This window comes from Bos indicus, chromosome X (genome assembly GCF_029378745.1).
Source record: "Bos indicus isolate NIAB-ARS_2022 breed Sahiwal x Tharparkar chromosome X, NIAB-ARS_B.indTharparkar_mat_pri_1.0, whole genome shotgun sequence".
Classification (NCBI taxonomy): domain Eukaryota; kingdom Metazoa; phylum Chordata; class Mammalia; order Artiodactyla; family Bovidae; genus Bos; species Bos indicus.
The window spans coordinates 137,370,060-137,384,646 of NC_091789.1; positions in this window are offsets into that span (position 1 = coordinate 137,370,060).

Here is a 14,587-nt window from a genome sequence, read left to right on the forward strand (position 1 = left end):
TCCCATGGATGAAGGAGCCTGGCAGGCTGTGGCCTATGGGATCGCACAGTCAGACATGACTAAGCGACTGAGCACATATAAACATGATGAGATCCGTCATGACCCCAATTATTCAAGCTTAGACTTAGAGGACTTGGTTTCGAAGAATAACTCAAGAAGGGTTTTCACATAGATACTGCAAATGCTTCTGTTTATTCTATACCATATTAACAATTCTGCTTCTTGAAATTCCTATGGTGGCTTTCTTCTCTGATCTTTACCTTTCTTCCTCTCAATGACAATGATTGCTTCTGGCGTTGTTTTTGTTCATTACTAGAGGGACAGCCTTTTAGGAACTATGGCAAAACTCAGAGAAATTCACCACTCTTGGACTAGAAGAATTGGTGAGGCATTGAACTACCTGGGTTCATCCTGAGGATTTTGAAACAAAGGTACCAATAGCCAGAACCTGCCTATATTCTTATATTAGACTTGGGCATCTTTGGGCCTTTTAACCTTCTGAAAGTTAAAAGCTGAGTATTGTTTAAATAGAAATAAACTCCGGCTTGTTAAAAAAAAAAAAAATCACAACATTTAGACCCCATCCCCTCCCTAGAATAAAGCAACTACCTTTTCTCCAGAGAAAGTGACATTTGATCTTAAAGGTTAAGTGTCTGGCAGAATCCTTTGAACAGAGAAAACAGTATGCCCCTAGGATGGAGGCTTAAAGGAAAGAACGTGGCACTGAGCAGGGGACAACTTCAAGTCCAAAAAGGCCATCCAGATTGGAAGAGGGGATAGGGAAAGAGCAGTGTGAAAAGCACCCTGAGGCAGGTTTGAGTGACACTGTGATGGATCTTGGATTCTTTTTAAGAAGTTTGGTCTGAAAGGCATAATTCTGGTTCACAAAGAAGACTCCTGGATGTTGTTGTCTCCTTTTATTTCTTTAGACATCCCACATGCTGGGCCAACCTCACCTTGTAAATCCAGCTGGGCCCTTAGTGTTTCTCCCCATATAAGCTTATAGTTAGCCATGATTTCTCACGGCTGCTGGTGGTATTGAGTGTTCCACAACACGATAGACTGTTACGGTAGTATTTTAGAAGTGAAAATATAATAAAATTCAACACCTAATATTTTTGGGGAGCAAGGTTATTTTAAAAAGCTCATTAGAAAATTTTGATGTCATTTCAACTAATTAGCTATAATGACTCTCCATCCCGATCATTATGTGTTACCTTCTGGCAGATCACCAAACATACTTAAAAATTTGCTTCGTTTTTTATTTAGTGGTGAGCATGAGATGCCTATGACTTATGAAAATGAGACAGAACAAACATAATACAAAGTCCCCATCCTCAGGGACTCCTTTCTGAATAGGAGTGTGACTCAGCATCCTTTCTTATGTGTTGGAGCAGGAGTGTCACTTCTATTTCAGGCTACACATTTTCCATTCTTCCAGAAAACTGGATTTTTTTTTAAATATGGGGGAGAGGCACAGTCCCTTGGTAGAATTTGGTAGGATGGGTGGATTCAATGGGACCAAAGAGAGTAGAGACAGTCTCTTTCCACCAGCTATGTGCACACCACTGTGGCTTCCAATAGCTGGTACTCTTGGTAGACTGACAATGAACGTACACAGAAAAGGTAAATTAATTATAGAGTGGGTAGAACTTGTAGGTGGAACCCAAGTAAAGAGAAAGGGATGCTTTTGGTCTGAGAGAGAGTCTGTCTGGAACAAAGCTGTACAGGGGAGTAATAAATGAGAAAAGGGAGATTGGATCTGCTGGGGAAGACTTGACATTTTAGGTTTCTGGTTGGACTTTAGGCTATAAAACACTGGCTCTTTTATATATATTAAAAAAATTTCATCAAGATTACCTGGAGTGATTCTTAAAAATGCAGATTCTGAGGCCATACCCCAGACCTATTGAATCAGAGATCCAGGGATAGAACCCAAGAATCACTATTTTTCATGAGGTCCCAAGGGGACTGCAGTGCTCTGCTATCCCAGAGATCATGGCAACATGACAGTCCTTGTGCCTTCCCTCTGTGGAGGGAGAGGCTGAGCAAGGAAGCAGATTTAGGAGACTGTTAGTACAGGCCCTTGATACCCAAAGTATGGGCCCTGAGTCAGAAGCCTGGGTATCACCATAGAGCTTATGAGAAATGCAGAAATTCAGGCACTACCCCAGATTTCTTTAATCATAATCTTCATTTAAAAAATGTATTTATATATTTGGCTGCACTGGTCTTAGCTGGCACATAGTATCTTTAGTTGCAGCATGCAAACTTCTTAGTTATAGCATGTGGGATCTAGTTCTCTGAGCAGGGATCGAATCCAGGCCTCCTGCATTGGGAGCTCAGAGTCTTAGCCACTGGACCACCAGGGAAGTCCCCATATTTTGCATTTTAAGAAGTTCCCCAAGGACTCATATGCACGCTAAAGTCTGAAAAGTGTTGATCTAGTGGTTAGGGAGCTCTGGCAGAAAAGGTTAAGAAACCAGGGCAGAAAAGGGGAACAGATAGGAAACTGGAATTTCAAGTTCAGAATGAAACCAGCAAGTGGACCAACTGGAAGCTGAATGAAGAATCCTTGATTTGGGGTTGTTGATATCTCTGATAAGGCTGGGAACTGTCCCAGACTGCAGGGCAGGCAAGTTGTTTTTGTCACAAGACAGGGGGCCAGAATCCCATTACAAATATAGGGAATACAGGCAATGGAGAAGCCCAGAATGATGAATTTTTTAGGCTTGTGACTCAGTCCAGCAAGAACAAGGGAGAAGCCACTGTGGAGGGAAATGCTGAATCTGGTTTCAGGCATACTGAGTTCACTATATGAACAAGGGGAAGGAAGAAAGCCAACGGAAACAATTGCTGAAGTCTGGAAGCAAAGAGGTAAATAATTAGAAGGGCTGTCTGAGAACCAGGATGTCGGATGACAACAGTTTAAATGCACAGAGAAATCGCCAAGAATCAAGTGAAGTTACGCTTTGAGGAAAAAGTCATGTGCTGAAAATTAGTGGGTACCGAACATGACTGCAATATATGTTTGTGGCAGCACCATGGAGAAGCTGCTGAAAAGATTGTAGCAACCCTTGCTTGAGAAGAATCAGAGATGTCAAATTTTAGTGCTGCAGCAGGAACAAAAGAGACAGATGACTATATCCAGATCCTGTAATGCTGGGATCACTTCAAGTTCCCTTCTCTTTTCTTAACAGTCTGTGACTTTTCATGGTGCTTGGAAACTTAGGAGAGATGGGGGGAGTCTTTTGAAAGAAAGAGTCAAGTTTCATTTTGAGCCACATGAAGCTGCAGGTTGATGCTCAGAGAAGGCCTGGAAGTGGAAGACCAGCCCCTCAGTCAGACTCAAGGCTGAGAGGACACCTCACATGGTGTTTTTAACATATTCCACCAGTTCCTGGTACTGTTTCCTTCAAAAGGTGGAGATAAGTTTCCCTCCCTTTGAATGTGAGCTGAACTCAGTGACTGGCTTCTAACAGAATGAGGCAGCAGTGATAGTGTGTAACTTCCAAGATTAAAAGACAAAGGACACTGCAGCTCCCTCTGTGCACTGTCTCTGAAGGAAGTCAGCCATCATGTTGTTAGGAGACTCAATGGACCACAGGCTGAAAAATGGAGGACTCCCATCCACAGCTCTGTGAGTCATTTTGGAAATGGTTCCTCCAGCCCCAGTCCAGCCTTCAGATGACTGCAGGCCCAGCCAACTTCTTGACTATGAGCTCAAGAGATACTCCAAGCCAGAACCATCCAGTCACAACACTCTTGAATTCTTGATCCACAGAGACTGTAAGTTATGGCAGCTCGTTACACAGTAGTACATAACACCTGGCAAACAGAATGGATGAAGGGGCCAGGGCAGGGGCGGGGACCACCAAAATGACAAAAGAAAATAGAACAAGAATATCAGAAAAGGCAAGTACTATAAACTGGTTGAATCTTGAATAGAGTGTGAAGCAAAGAATGGTCAAATCTAGAAAAGTTAAGGAGACAAATCCACATGTTATTCAGTACCACCAAATTTTCTTACCTGGATAAAACAGATGTATTTAAAAAAAATATAAATAAGCTGAACTTTCTTGACTAGCCACCATGTACTGGGAAATTAGATTACTTATATCCCATTTTTCCATCTGCTAAGTGAGCTTGGGCAAGTTAAATCAATTCAGTGAACAGTATTTGCCACTGAACTGTTCTGTGCCATAGATTCCTCCTCCATAAACTACAGGGCATTTTCCCCTGGCCTATGCTTCAGAACAACTTGAGGCATCAGTATCACCCAGTGGCACCTAAGGCAATGTAAAGTGGCACCTTCCCCTCTGCCCTCAGCCATCTCTCTTTCTAGCTCTTTCTCTCTTGTGGAAGGATCCAATCAGTGAGACGGCAGGCCCCCTGAAACACATCACTGTGTTATGCCTGTATCCACGAATAGATGTCTCACAAACCAACATGTTGCTGGGATGCCCTTCTCAAAGCTTCCTCTATTGTTAACATCTATAAAACTAAGAAATTGGCATGGGCACAAGACTGTTATCTAAACTACAGACTTTATTCAGATTTCACCAGTTTTCCTGCCAGCCATTTTCTGTTCCATGACCCAATCCAAGACACCACACTGTATTTAAACACCACGATTCCTTAATTTCCTCTCTTCTGTGACAGTTTCTCAGACAGTCCTATTTTTCCTGATCTTGACACTTCTGAAGAGTACTGGTCAGGAATTTTGTAGAATATTCCTCCAGTTGGGTTTGAGTGATATCTTTCCATTTTGAGACTAAAGGATATGAATTTGGGGGAGAAAAAGCATAGAAGTGAGGTGCTCTTCTCATCACATTATATCAGGGAGTATGTATTAGTTGCTCCTATAACAAATTACTATGAATTTATTTGCTTAGAACAACAGAAATGTATTCTTTCACAATTCTGAAGGATGAAAGTCTGAAATACGTTTTACAGGCCTGGTTCCTTCTGAAGGCTCTAAAGGCTCCCACCATTCCTTGGCTGGTGGCCATATCACTCCAATCTATGTTTACGTCATCACATTACCTTCCCTTCTTCCATAGGCAAATCTTTTTTGCCTCACTCTTACAGACTCTTGTGATTACACTGAGCCCACCTAGATAATCCAGAATAATCTCCCCATCTCAACTGAATCTGCAAAGTCCTTTTTGCCAAATAACATAGTCACAGGTTCCAGGGATCAGGACCTGGATATCACTGAGGGCCATAACTCAGCCAATGCTGATATTCATGTGATTTATCAGTTGGCCCTGTTAATCTTGATCCCTTGGTTAAGGCTGTGTTGGCCAAGATTCTCCACTGTAAAGTGATTCTTTAGGTGGGATAGATTCCTTTTAATTACCAGAAATATGATTGTATTCACACCCAAAGTAAAGATGTTGACATTATGTAACCATGCAAAACTACTTACATTAAGTGCCATTCACTACCAGACCCAATTCTAGACCTTGGAAATACAAAAATTAACAATGGTCCCTACCCTCAAGGAGATAATTGCCTAAATAGGACAACATTTCCAATTTCTTTAAAGAAAGCAAGTCTATAAACATAAACAAGCTTTTCATTTAAACAATCTGGACACCGTTTTGGTGATGACCTTTAACTGTATAGAGAGTTTTGCGTGATGTGAAATGGAAACTAATTTTCTTGTAGTTTCTGAAGTTCACTTGGACATTCTGTGACCATTTTCCACTTTGATATTCTCTCTTGAATTTTCTCAAAGATGAAGTATAATCTCATGGGCAAAACCAGTAAGAATGCCATCAGGCTTCTCATCAGAAAGTCTGGCTTTTATTTTGTATCCAGACAGCTTTATGGGACAAACAAAGCTGAAATGCACCCCTAGACTCTAAGCACTCATGTAACTAAAGTGAATCTCTACACCTCACACTTCACCCTTTTTCTTTGGGCTGTGAAATAATACAGCATGTTCTTCTCTAAGGAAGATGCTAAGAAATAGGATTACCCATAGATTTTTCTCTAGATGCCACTATAGCACTTCAAACTCAGACTGGTTCCATGGGAACTTTCACTCAACATAAAAACTGTTATTTTTACCGTTTGAAACGGACTCACCTCAAATTAACTCCAAGTCATGTCTGAAATATATATCCTATACTAGGTTCTTCAAGTCAAATACTCTCAAAATGGAACAACTGAGAAATACATAGGGCATTTATCACTCACATACCACAGAATTCAAGCTTCCCTTGGCCTTACCGCAATATATCAGAGGCAATATCTCACTCAAATTGTTTATTAGCTGCCTACCTTAGATAAAGTCACTTTTAAATTCTCTGTGCTTACAATTTTCTTCATGTATAAAAAGGATTTACATGGCATTAAGGCTTTCCATCTTTATCTCTGAGAGCTGTTGTGAGATTCAAATGAGATAACAAATATGAAGACATTTAAAAGGTATAGATTCCTAAACAATTTTAAGTTACTGTGTATATTGCTCATTCCTGAGGTGTGATAATGGTATTATAGATACATTTTTAAAGTCCTTATCTTTTAGAGCAGGGGCAGCCAGCTTTCTCTAAAAAGCCCAAACAGTAAATATTTTAGGCTTTGTGGACCATCAGGTCTCTGGGAAAGCAGTCAATAGAAAACAGGTAAAGGAATGGGGGAGGCTGTGTCACAACAAAATGTATTTGTAAAACAGGAAGTTGATCCACAGGCCAGAGTTTGCCAATCTTTGTTTCTGAGAAACTTTTGAAATTGTTATGGGTGAAAGGATATGGCAGCCAGGATTTCCAAATCATATGGCAAGTGGAGAAGTGAGTAGGGGCAAAAATGAAATAGGATTGGCCAAGTAGATGATTGTTGAAGAAAGGTGAGGGTAGGTGGGGATTCATGTTGTGAGTCTATTTTGTATATGTTTTAAATTCTCCACTATTTCAAATAGTATAAAAAATATAATTTATTATTGACATGATAAACAATGCCAAACAACTAACTATACATGTATCTCTAAGACCTTGGCTGGATGGCATAGAGGGGAGCTTCCCAGAGGCTGGCAGCATCATTCTGGCCATTCATGCATTTTGTCTCTTTCCACCTTAATCTGGAGACCCAAAATTGAAGCAGCATGGAGTACACATGATTTGGGATGGGAATGATTTCAGAGTGGCTATTGGACTGTCAGTCTAGGAAAATGGCTCTTAGATACAGTGGGGAAATGGATCGATTTCCTTTTTTTTTTTAACTACCCTCTCCCTCTCTCTCTCACACACATCCTTTCTTAGTCTTCTCCATGGCCACATTAGTGTATTTTAAATTCTGCTTGTGTCCTACAGAAGTCAAAAATGCGAGATCAATTTTTAGTCCAAATTTCCTTTTAAGACAAGGTGTCCTAACCTAGGTTTTTTTTTATCAAGACTATATCCCTATCTTCCTGTATGAGTTATATCAGCTCAAATGATTGTTTTCAACCCTTATGCTACAATTCTCAAAAGGACCTTCCTATACTTTAATGACAACTGAACACTTTCCCCTGCTTGAAAGCTACTATCAGCATTCACCTTTCTACTTCTCTTAGCGACTTTTCTCATCCTTTTCTTTTAAATTGCCAGATAATGAATAGTACAGGATCTATAGGAAGGGGCAAGGACAGAGGATACAATAATAGAAAGAACCAACACTGACTCCAGATGCTTTATAGGTGTTCCCTCATGGAGTTCTTACACCCACCCTATGATATAGCACTGTTAATATCCCTTTTACAGATGAGGAAACGAGGTGTAGGGAGGGGGAAGCAACCGGCCTAAATTTACACAGTTAATAAATGTGTTCCGGTAACTGGGTGCTTAACCACTAGACCACACGCCTCTCAGGGAACAAGGGGTAGCAGCAGAGAGACAGTCATACCTTGGAGTTCTCATGGGAGGTAAAAGAGACAAATAGGAAAGAGGGGAAATGTGTGCTGAAACACAAGGAAGTAAGAACTAGGGATAATTAGGGAGCTGAACAACTAGTGGAAAAAAACCACAGAGAGGCTAGCAGCTGTGCTTTCTATTTCTTCCTCGGCAATAGTGTCCTGTGTTTTTGTTTTTATGTTTTTTGGGTTTTTACCTCTAGGGAAACAAACAGGATGCTCAGTTCCTGTCTCATGTCTACAGTCACATTTCTTTAATATCAAAGTAATTTAAGATGTAGAATAGAGAAAAGAAACTCACTGATTCCCAACGGTGACAGGACCTCAACTGTGCTTTCTCTTTTAATAAACAAGATGAAACATCCTCATGGAAACATGAAGCAAATTATGCACCACTTTGCTGAAAACAATGCTAGGCTTTGGGGTGACTCATAACAGTGAACATGCCCCCATTTCTGATCTCCTGGCAAAGAGGCTACTTGTGGGCTCAGAGCAAGGCTTGATACATCATTTTGTATTCCCCTCTCACATACCCGACTCTCCTAATAGTACCAATTCCACTTCTGCATTCCTTTGCCAACAGTGAGGACACCAACTTTGAAAATGAACAGTTTCAATTGTACTGCTGGGATGAGAAAGACATCACTCGAGTCATTAAAAAACATCCACTTCTCTTCCTTCATGTGTAAAGTCTTTTTTTGATGATTATGACCGACAATAGTCTTGCTCTTTGGGTTTTCTACTATTGGAATCAACTCTCCAAGCACATTCTCTTTCTTCAATCAAAGGTCTGAAAGTATGGGAGACTGCCTTTGAGAAGAGATTGAGCAGACCTCCCCACCACTACCAATCCCCTAGTTGCGAGGCTGACTTAAGGGGGACATCTCATTATGCCTACAGTAAAGACAGTCTGGTTGCCAAGCATCCAAAAAATTAAAAGAATAGACAGTTAATAACTGAGCAGTTTAGAACAAACAATGGTGTTTATGGGCTTCTGAAGCATTTTGTTTGAGATGCAGTGACTTCAAATGGTCAGGGGTGCAGAACTCAACAATTTTTTTTAAAACCTTCCATTGAAAAAATTGTTGAGTTGTAAACAATCAGATCAGAAAAAGAGTGAGGAAAAGCTTTTGTTACTATGCAATCCAGAAGCATCACAAACTGCGCTCTGGAAGAAAACTACTTTCTACACTTTATCAGAAAGGAGATTAAAAAAAAAAAAAGCAGAGCTAAAGTTTGCCTTAGACTTAGCTGCTGCTGGGCTTAACCCGGACCCACTCACTCCTTAAATTCTCAGTCTAAGGTCTGGGTCCTTTCAAGAGTATCTGTATGTGGGAACATGTATAAACAGGGAATTGGAGTTCCAACTAGCATTTGCTGAGCATTCATTCACCATGTGCCAGGCACTATTCTAAATGCTCTCTTCTTTTTGGATTTTCAACCCTATTAGGTAGTTACTAGTATTATTCCCATTTTAAAGATGAGGAAAGCAAGGTTCAGAGAGATTTTATAATTCACCCAAGATTACACAATTAAAAGAGGAGAGTGAAAAAAGTTGGCTTAAAACTCAACATTAAAAAATCTAAGATGGTGGCATCTGGTCCCATCACTTCATGGCAAATAGAAGGGGAAAATGTGAAAGCAGTGACAGATTTTATTTTCTTGGGCTCCAAAATCACTGCAGACAGTGACTTCAGCCTTGAAATTAAAAGACACTTGCTCCTTGGAAGGAAAGCTATGACAAAGCTAGACAGAGTATTAAAAAGCAGAGACATCACTTTGCTGACAAAGGTGTGTAGAGTCAAAGCTATGGTTTTTCCAGTAATCATGTATGGATGTGAGAGTGGGACCATAAAGAAGGCTGAGTGCCAAAGAATTGATGCTTTTGAATTATGGTGCTGGAGAAGACTCTTGAGAGTCCCTTGGACTGCAAGGAGATCACACCAGTCAATCCTAAAGGAAATCAACCATGAATATTCACTGGAAGGACTGACGTTGAAGCTGAAGCTCTAATACTTTGGCCATCTGATGCGAAGAGCTGACTCATTGGAAAAGACCCTGGTGCAGGTAAAGATTGACGGCAAAAGGAGAAGGGGGAGGCAGAGGATGAGTTAGTTAGACAGCATCACTGACTCAATGGACATGAATTTAAGCAAACTCTGAGAGACAGTGGGGGACAGAGAAGCTTGGCGTCGTGCTACAGTTCATGGGGTTGCAAAGAGTTGGACACGACTTAGCAACTGAACAACAATAACACAACTAAAGCCGGATTTCAAATTCAGGCAATCAATGTTCTTAATACCATGGGATTTCTCCTTCCATAGGATTTCGGATTAAGAATTCTTGCTATCTGGAATCAAATACATTCTAGATTTCAACCAGAATCTCCTCACCTTCCTAGCTGAGAAAATTAAAACCAGCAATATTTAAGAGGCTGTGACAGTAAACTAATGTTGACTGCGGGTCAGAAACTAGGTCTTCTGGGAGCTTACTAACTTCTCTTCTTCCACCTCCCATTCACAGTGCTCTCTTAGGAGACACTTCATCAAAGGAACCATGGCATCCATCCACAGAGATGCATTTCTCTGATCTTCCCTGTTCAGCTACCAGGAATACAGTTAGCGAGAAATTCCAGTTGATAAGTATCTTCAAGATCCAACTTAACTTTTGATCTGAGGCCATGCTCTTCTTAGCAGCCCTCAGCCAAAGACCCAGCATGGTGGGAACACTAAAACTGTCATTTCTGCCCAATGAAGGACTCTTCTAATGGGCAATCTTTGCCCCAGAACTCCCCACTGGGTTGGTGGAGACTTTGTGGGAGCTGCATCATGGTCTGAGGCTCTCACAGGTCATTCCCTCTTCCTTCCACTTGTATCTTTCACAGGTATTACCTCCACAGCACATCTCTTCCCCACCTAATGCTGTTTCATTGTCACCTTCTGAGGAGGACCCACGAGGAACAGGAACCAAATCAACTTCTTTGATACTTCCAACACTGTAAGTGGAAGAAAACAATCAAAGGAGTTTTGTTCTGAATACTGCCTTTGCTCCTCTCTCTGGTCTTACATGTAAGATCTCTCAATACTAAGTTACAACACTGTGCTTTCAACAGTCTCTTCCATGGTGATTCTTAACGTAACATTCTCCTCTTAAGAAATTCTTAAAACAATTAAGAATGCAATGAATTTAACCACAGAGAAGTTCTTGTTCTTCTCTAGGTAGGCTCTTTTGCTGCCCTATGATTATTCAAACATGCTGCTTGAAATGCTCTGAATCCCCTTCATTCTCTCCTCTAGAATTTCAGTCCTATAAAACCTGCCTGGAGTCCCCCAGGCAGAACCGTCCCAGAGCGTCATCACCACTCCCATGCATCATCACTATTGACATCTATTGAATACTACCTATTGCCAGAACTACATCTGAATATTCTATTTGATCCTTACAACCACACAATGAGGTAGGTAATATTTTTGTACCCATTTTACAGATGAGGAGTCAGAGGCACAGAGAGGTTAAAGTCACATATCTGGAAAGGAATGGGGCTAGAATTCAAGCTCCAGATTTTAGAGAACTATTCCATGAAATAGCAGGTCCTATTCTTGTTTTTTCCTAGGCATCTCCTCTTAAGAAGTAAATGACTTGAAATTAAGTCTGAGCAATACTTTAGAGGCCTGGCAGGAGAAAGAGTGAGAGGGAAAGACTCTCTGCTTCTCCCGCTGATAAAGTTAATTCTGCATATTTCCCAGGGCCCTCTTAACTTTTACTCCCTTTATTTTTCTCTCTCCTCAGTCTTCTCCTTTCTACTCCTTGATTCTTTGAAATGTAAAGTGGAAAACAGAAATTACTGTTATAAGGGTCTGCAGATTGGAGAGTGGAGGACACACCTATGCCACTTTTTCTCTGTTTAAAGCTTTGGTATAGGAACAATGTGATTTCTTCTTAGTTCTTACTGCTGGGTGCCCATGTTTGCATTTCACTGTCATGAGGGGGAAAGAGCATGGGTCTGAGCTACAATGAATTACTGCTATGTATGAGATATGTGAACTTGGGCAAGATTGAAACCCTCCACGTAGTTCTATTTTACCATTTACAGAACAGGAATAATAATTTCTAACCCACAAGGTAGTTGTGAGAATTAAATGACACACAGCAATGCTCAATAAACATTAGTTCCCTTTCTCAAGGTTACTGACAAATTTTGTGCTTGAAATTCACAGTCAACTTCACTATAGTCTCTTGAATCACATTGTATACAATTAACTAATTCCTATATTTTATGGGAAGACTTGATTTTTTATCTATAAACACACTGCCTTTATGTGATTATATAATATAAAGTATGTGTTGTGTGTTAATTGCTCAGTCATGTCCGACTCTTTGCGACTCCATGGACTGTAGCCTGCTAGAGTCATCTGCCCAAGGAATTCTCCAGGCAAGAATACTGGAGTGGGTTGCCATTCCCTTCTCCAGGAAACATAAATTATATATACGATAAAATATATCATAATCACTATTGTTACTTTTGAATACACAAATCAAATGATTTGATAAGGAAGCTTATATGTACATTTGACTGTGAGAAGTAAAGCTTATTGGTGAGTATGAGAATTTTTTTTCAAATTTTTGATATGATGAGAAGCGGTGTTAGAGTACTAATAAGGCATGGAATGGCAAAAGAATTATTGATTGAATGTAACTCCTGGGCAATCTATGACTATGAGGGACTAAAATATTAGGGAAAAATGGGTTTTTAAACTGCTGTAACATTTATTCACACATCTATTCACTCATCCATGTACTAATTCATCTACTCATCCATTTATTTTTCATCTATCCTCCATCCATGCATCCATCTTTCTATCCATCCATTACTTTATTATCCAGCCATTCATTCACCCATGCATCCATCCTTCTATTCACCCATCCATTCCACTAATCCTTGAACTCTAGGGAGTAACACTGCAGTACATATAAACACATATAAGAAATGGTCCTTGCCATATAAGAAATTTCCATTTAATAGGGGAAAAAAGAAAAGAGAAAATATGAGAAAGGCTCCTGAGAGTTGTATGTCTACAGATTTGCGAAGCACGAGAACTCATACCTGACAGAAGAGAAAGACAAACCTCTTCAATGAAAGAGACAGAATTTATTAATACTTTGGATTTTGTAGATTCTTAAAGAATTGGCAGGATACCATTAACAGAAGAGAGTGCATTTTTGGGAAAGAGGCTGGTAGAGAGGGCAAATTAAAACTCTGGGAATGATGAATATTCTGTTTTAGTCAGATGATAGTGATAGAAGTATACTAAACACTAAAAAGTATGTTGGTGGTGGAGGGGAAAAGAATCATGAAAGAACACATGAAAGGTCTGCAGTAATGGTCTGGGAAACTTGGCGTTTTCTTGGTAGGCATGAGAAGACACTGAGATTTTTAAGTAGTAGGCTGATACAAAGTTGCATGTGCCAAATATTTTTAATCAAGTTCAACTTTCAATTAGCTATCTAATAGACAAAATATCTAAACCCAAGGTTTCAAAACTTTCTCAGTTTACAACAATCTGTGTCTATACAATTTTTTCATGGGCTCCCTGGGCCATAAGTCCCTTGGACTGCAAGGAGATCCAACCAGTCCATTCTGAAGGAGATCAGCCCTGGGGTTTCTTTGGAAGGAATGATGCTAAAGCTGAAACTCCAGTACTTTGGCCACCTCATGCGAAGAGTTGACTCATTGGAAAAGACTCTGATGCTGGGAGGGATTGGGGGCAGGAGGAGAAGGGGACGACAGAGGATGAGATGGCTGGATGGCATCACTGACTCGATGGACGTGAGTCTGGGTGAACTCTGGGAGTTGGTGATGGACAGGGAGGCCTGGCGTGCTGCGATTCATGGGGTCGCAAAGAGTCCGACACGACTGAGCAACTGAACTGAACTGAACTGGGCCATAAGAAACACCTAACAACTCCGTTCATTAAATAGTTAAGTTCAAATGGCTTCCTGAATATTTGTATCTTAACAACTTAGTAGTCATGTGAAAAAAAACAATGCATGGAAATAAAATATAAATATATATATTTATCATAGAATTTCATTCTTAAATAATCACAATTGCTTCCCAATGGGATGGGTGTACCTGCTGGGCACTGTATAGTTTCTCAAACCTTGGAGTCAGATTGGTCACCACCACCCTCATGCTCTGTTCTACACTGATTTTCACTTAGTATTTGTTTTCTACCACAGCAGCTGCTGAACAGCCAGTTTCACAAAGACATCATGCTATCAAAAGTACTGTCACTAGATCTAATGTTGAAACTGTGAACTACATCAAGAAATTAGTTTGCACAGTGTCCAAAGGACATTGCATAGCCCTATGTTTCTCTAAAAAAATTAAAATATCCTGCAGATTCCACTCCTGGGTATATCCAAAGGAAAGGAAACCAGTGTCTTAAAGAGACAGATGTGCCCCCGTGGTCACTGCAGCATTATTCACAATAGTCAAGCCATGGAAACAATCTTCATGTCCTCTGATGGATGAATAGATGAAGAAAATGTTGCATATATACACAACATAAACATGTATAATGAGATATTATTTAGCCATAGAACATGGAAATCCTACTATTTGTGACAACATGAATGAGCCTGGGTGGTTCTACAGTAAGTGAAATTAGCCAGACAGAGAGAGATAAA